Source organism: Triplophysa rosa, linkage group LG14, assembly GCF_024868665.1.
Source record: "Triplophysa rosa linkage group LG14, Trosa_1v2, whole genome shotgun sequence".
NCBI lineage: Eukaryota > Metazoa > Chordata > Actinopteri > Cypriniformes > Nemacheilidae > Triplophysa > Triplophysa rosa.
In genome coordinates, this window is record NC_079903.1 from 2783085 (window position 1) to 2789637 (window position 6553).

Sequence of the window (6553 nt, forward strand, 5' to 3'; positions counted from 1 at the left end):
AGAATTGTGCCGAAAGTGTAAGCGCGAGACGGAACCGTACACATCGGGTTATTGCAAGAAACTGTTTTCGCCTGCGTAGGCAAGACGTTTGCAACAGATTTATTTTACACACACAAAGACAGTGAATCCGTTTTGCAGTTCATAACACCATTGTTTTTGCACGCACACCTCTGTTTACAGACTCGCAATGCTTTTGGCCGTATTTCAGTGCAAAAAACGTGCCAAAAGTGTAAGTGTGGAAAAAACGGAGGTCAGAAGAATACAGATCATAATTACTTGATGTAATATGAAGTTGCCGTTTCACAACACATGAATTACGCTTACGAAAAACGATACAATGCTGCAAAAACTTGTTTTCTTTCACTTGCAGCTTGATTTACACCCTTACAAAACTTTTTTGCGAATGCAAATTTATTTTACGCTTGCAATGTCACGTACGCTTTTACAAATGTTATCCTGCGCATGCAAATCTTTATGGCAGGATTTTACCTTCATACGTTTCACTTTAAACTACGCACCTCGCGCTGCACTGAGAGACGCATGGACGGAGAGACACGTTTGGCTTTAAAACTGCGCACCTCGCGTGCACGGATATGGAAAGCCAGGAGGGTCAAAACGCGCGAATTTTAACACGTCAACAACACATGGAAAGCCAGGAGGGTCAAAAACGCGCGAATTTAACACGTCAACAACGCGTCGAGAACGTGTTGTTTGCGCGTAGAGTATGTGTAGTTTACGCGTGAAAAATCGACGCGTATTTGACGCATAAACAACACGTATTCTACGTGCAAACAACACGCTACGCGCAAACAACGCGTTCTCGACGCGTGATGTCAGACGTCAATTTCGCGTGTTTTTGAGCCATCCGGCGACTTGACCAGTTTGAACGTGTAAGCGTGAAGAGTTCCTATTGGCTGTTGAGCGGTAGGCCTAGGGGTTTGCCTTCCAGTTCTAGACTCTTTGCCATCACAATGCATGTAACATGCGAAGGATCCACTTATCTCTTTGTGCTTGATAGCCAGTGAAAGTCCTCACCACAACAAGCTATTAGATATAGACTTTAATAATGTTATTTATCTTCAAATTTTCTCGCAATTGAGATTGATTGTTTTAGCAGAGACAGTAATTACTCAAAATACTTTGAGCAAATTCCAGCTTGAATGGTTCAGGGGTACAAACAATGTACGTCTCACCAGCCCGATTGCGGTTCGAATCTACCTTTTGCCAAACGTGTTCTCTCCTTTTCCCATCCCTCATCAGATTGAAAAGGCATATTTGTTGTAGCGCAAATTAAGGAAATGTTCCGAAAGTCGAAATAAACTTTATCTGATAAAGTTACTGGTACACTGTAAACCCCAAATGTTGTCATTAATAAAGACATTAAGTTATCATAACTTAACATTATTTAAAATACCACGTTTTGGCATCAAAACGTAAACAAATGTGTTTAATAAAATTATTTGGCAGCAAAAACCTTTCGAATTAGGATTGTAAGTGTTATGAACTCAAAATTGTAAATTATTTAAATTATTTTCTATGTCTTTGTTTAAAATGATTGGTCGTTTTGAAAGTATGCCTTGAGGAACACGCTGATTGGTCTGTATTACACAAGGCGGTAATTTTTTGGTCGTTGTGAATTTGATGAGGAGAATCAGGCATTGATATCACTAGTCGGAACGGAAGAAATGTGTAAAACGTGAATTTTGACTGATAAGTACAGATTAAAACGCATACACTTTCCTTAATTGCATCCCACATTTTATTGTAGTATTGTTTGCACTGTTTTAACACTTTACCGCTTTCCTCCCTCGGAAGCACTAACAAATACGATGTCGTCGTGAAGAAACGTTAGGCCTAAAAAGAGCGTCATCGTGAGGACTCACTGAAGAACGCTGGTAAGGTAAAGGTAAAATACATGTGTAAATTTTGCTTAAAGAGTTGCTCTAAAACGATTTTGCAGGTTATAAATACTTTCCGGTTTTCTGCAGTGGTACTAACGTTAGCGGATAGGGGTCATTGTGAAGTAGGCTGGCAAAGAGACCTCGTGATAGGCTCACTGAAGAACGCTGGTAAGTTCATTGTAAATAATAATTATTGTTAAATAATTGTTTATAATTGTTGTTGCTTAGTTGCCTAACATAAAAGTCAAAGCCGAATCGCACAGGAATAGTATTATCTGGGGACCTCGTGTGAGCGCATATTGTGGTACACAAATGGTTAAGTTTCATTCTCTGTAATGAGTCGCGCCTCCGTAGCTCACTTCGCTAACAGGATTGGCTTTGCCTTTCTTGAGTCCCGCCTCTCTAACCGAAGTCGCATTATGATTGGCTTTGCCTTCTCTCACAAACGTTCTTTCACTAGCTAAGGATGCAGCTGATTCGGTTGTATTAACTAAGCGCCAAAGCTTTTTTTTATTATTAAAGCGTCAAAGCTAAGCGGTGTCAAGACGCGATGAGCATGATTATGCAGGTTACCCGGTAAGAAAACATTCGTACCAACAGTTTATTGACAAAAATACGGGACAAGTTGCGTCACATTTTGATTCAGGAACAGTGTTTTTCCCAATGCATCACAATCCCCTATTAACCGGATGAATTGCAAACTTAATCGTTAGTGTGTCTGTACTTGTTTATCTATAAGGATAACTACATATAGTTGAATATCATGACAATCGACTGTTTAATAAGCATTTTCCAAATTATGCTTCTGTATAACTTTTAGTTATTAGTTCAGCTGTCTACCACCAATCAGACTGCTCAAAAAATATTTATTGTTGTTATAAAACAATAGAGCAGGGAATTTAATTTTACATTGGTTAGTTTAGTGCTTAGGTCTGTGCACTAACACAGTTAATTTCAGCAATTAGCTAAAGTATTAAAAATGGACTTGGACTTGAAACTCATAGACTTGTGAACATGTCTAGTATAAAGATAAACACATTTATGTTTTCCTCCTGCAGCTGCACTAGCAGACAGGCGGTCATGAAACAGGTGGGGAGGTGGAGAGAGCTGTCATGATAAAGACCCCTGTAGTTTTCTGGTAAGTTAATTTATAACGCCTGTAGTTTTGCTTTATTGTCTGTAAGAAATGGATGGCCTGGAGATGAGTAGATTAATAACACATTTTTATTTTTGGGTGAACTGTACCTATACTAGATGAATGCAAACGAAAAGACACATTATCATTTTGATAAGAATTGTAGTAAAAAATTTACTTTAATATTTTGTAATTTAAATATCTACTGATTTTGTTTATTTTTTATAGGTGACCTGTCGGAAGAAAATGTGGAATTGTAAATTCTGCATTTTTAGGTCTGATAAAACAAGAAATTCTTAGACATTATTGTCTAAAGCGTAGAGGCAATACAAAGATTGTCCCTTTTCCCTGTCCACACCAGGACTGTCTTTGCACATTTCAATCAATTAGTAATTTGCAAGTGCATCTTTCTAGAATTGTTAAAACGTATCTGAAAATGAGTTTGTGAGCTTACTGTTTTTAAGCTTTGCTTCTGTTAGTGACAAACATGTCTTTTGTTGTTTCTTACAGTCTGCTTTTAAATGTCATATTGCCAATGTCACTTTTAAGTGGCTGATTTCTGAAGAAATCCTTCATCAATTATTTGATCTTAATCAAAGTATTGATATACTGTATACTGTAAGTTTGACACTAATAAAGCTGTTGATGTGAAATCGACTCGTTTTAATGGTTTATTATTTAATAAAAATAAACACAAAAAAGGGTAAATTTTGAGTTCAGTCTTTTTGCCCAAGTTATCTGTACTTAAACTTTTAAGTTAATTCAACGAAAAGACCACATTAGGTCAACTCAATTTAACTGAGTTGTTAATCTCCTCATTACTCAAATAAACTGAGACAATCACTTTCCTCAAATCGTTTGAGTAGTCTCAACTCATTAGGGTTTACAGTGTAGGTGCAGTAGGGAGCTAGGCTTTAACTGTCCCAAAGGCAGCATTCGTTTGTATCAAAGAAGCTGCTAACGTTACAGGTGGAAGCAAAATACTGTGGGAAGGATTTTTAAGCGCACTGCACGCTTGCTTTGAGTTCAATGATCTTGTTTGTTTTCTATTTGCTCTTTCTTGAGATTGATTGTTTTATCTATAGCTTGGCGATCTTATACAAGCTTAGCCTGAGGCTTTTCTCTAGCTCATCTTTTGCAAGACTTGCAAGAATACCATGACAGTTGTACTCAGTAAACGTAATTTAATTTATAATACCTATATATGTGTGTACATAGTAGATACGTATGTGTCTGTATTTCATTGCTTTGTTCTTTCTTCTTTTTGTGTTGTACAGCTGCTTTGATACAACGCAATTTGTAAAAAGCACAAATAAACATAAATTTGACTTAACTTGACTTTTTTCCTGCTTCTCTGTAGACTATAAAATAAAATACGACTAAAATAACGAAGTCTATTCAAACAGAGTACAAGTACCTGCAACGTTGACAAAGTAAATAAGTAAAAGGCTCTTGCCTCTCACTAGCTCCAGTAGCGTGTGGTTGGAGACGTCACATTGCTTTGCAGCTTTTGCAGCAGCTCGATCGGGGTTCGAATCCCCTTTTGCCAAACGTGTTCTCCTTTTCCCATCACTCATCAGGTTGGAAAGGCATTTGTTTCAGCACAAGGACATGTTCAAAAGGTGTAAAACGCTTCATGTGTTTTTATGCAAGAGAGGAGAGATCGCCCTGCATTTTTATAAAGTAAACAGCTGATTTTACATTATAACACGGGTTTATGTTTTAGAGGGAAATCCCTAACAACATATAAAATGTATAACTTTATGATATTTTACAGTTTTATTTAAGAAGTTGCGACGCTTTGATCACTTTGATTTCCCCTGAACAGCGGGAAGAATGCAGTCATCTTCGTCCATATAGGACATCATTAGGCAAAATAATCTAAATGAGTGTATTTGCATACACTCACAATACCAGCAAAAGTTAGTGCTTTTGTAAAACAAGAAAAATGTTGCCCGTTCTGCCGTCTCCATGACCTACCCGATCTCATTTATCAAAGGTACGATTTTCTGTTTATATTTGTCCTTGCCTACTATTTAGGCAATCCAAAGTGTATACTCGGCACATATTTATATAGAACACTTGAAATGTCTACTTTCAAATAAAACAATTCAGATCCAAAATTGTATGTAAATATTTAAGATGGCTATATGAGCAAAAAAGTTCAGAATTTACCTTATTGTCAGAATTAGAACTCCATTGGACACAGCATGGAGTTGCGTTTGTTTTTTGTATCCGTTAGATTTTAGATGAAGAAATATTGTTGCAGTTAAAAAGAATAGGTTTAAGTTTTATCAGACTTGATGAAAATAAAGTAATGTTTTATAATAAAATTTTATTAAAATATAAGATAAATAAATACAAATTTATACAGAAATCAGTTTTTCTTTTTAAAAATAAGTTAAATAAATATTCAAAACTAATTGTCGCCTGAACACACAGAATACCTTGCGATAATTTTTAAGCGTACAAAAAGTACTGCTTTCATAAGATAAGCACATTTATCAATAATAGTCACAACAGCTAGCAGTGGTGTGTTTTTTAAGGTTTTAGAATGAAAAATGTTTTCATTAGTTTTCTTGAATATTAATCTGAACGAAAATAACCAGTATAAATAAAATTAGTTTCACACTTAAGAAGAAGAATCTAATGTTTGCTCGGGTTTTCTGTACGTTCTGCAAAAGGTTTGTCTCTAATTTAAATTAAAGAGGGATCAATAAATTCCTTATCTAACGAAATTCAGAATTACAACATTTCTGATGTGTTAATATGAAAATATAATCCCCACATATTACCCGCACAAAAAAAAGAAGAAAAAAAAGCACATTGAGCGATGGTTAAACGGTGCACACCCAACACAGGGTTTTATATGGCTATATGTATATTTTCTTGTCTCTGCCAAAATACAAATAGTCAAATTCATTTGTAGGCCTACGTCAAAATCAAAAAGTGTTGTGTTCCTGGTCTGATCCCCTGGCTTTGTTGTCTTTTTGTCAGTGTGCTTATGTTATTGTGTCGAGCACACGGCTTTTTGTTTTGACAGCTCACTATGTGCTCCATTTGTTGGCTATAATTGCTTCAGGTTTGTGCATTTTAATTCACAGAAATCCTACAAAATTTGTCATCTCCCGAAAACCGTGTCCTTTTTTGTCAATCCATAACACATTTTTTAATTATTTTTTTTAAACAAAAACTTGTGCATAGAATGATATTTTTCTGATGTTTAAACTCTATTAACAAGTGTTTACCGAAATAGGGTTCAGTAAAATGGTAACAAATACATTCTCTGAGCATTTTAATGCATTTATTTTGGTATTGCATCACTCATAGCTCTAACGTTTAAAATAGAGTTTAGGAAGATGTATGTAACCACAATCATTAGCTTTCATTAGCTCTTAAAGCCTCGTCTCTTGTCAAAAGGCTCAACGCGACCGCAGACTTTGATGAACACTGCTGGCAGCAGCGATGTCTGTGTCTGTACCATTCTTATCAATGACAGCGTAATCTCGTATCTCCC

The 6553-nt window shown here is 36.0% G+C and overlaps 1 long non-coding RNA gene across 1 annotated transcript; it reads left to right on the forward strand.

Moving 5' to 3' along the window:
- The first annotated feature begins 1782 nt into the window (after window positions 1-1782).
- LOC130564443 (uncharacterized) lies at window positions 1783-3333 on the forward strand. Its single transcript, XR_008964257.1, has 3 exons — window positions 1783-2477; window positions 2960-3039; window positions 3265-3333. It is a non-coding gene; the product is annotated as an uncharacterized LOC130564443 (long non-coding RNA).
- Window positions 3334-6553: the final 3220 nt, after the last annotated feature.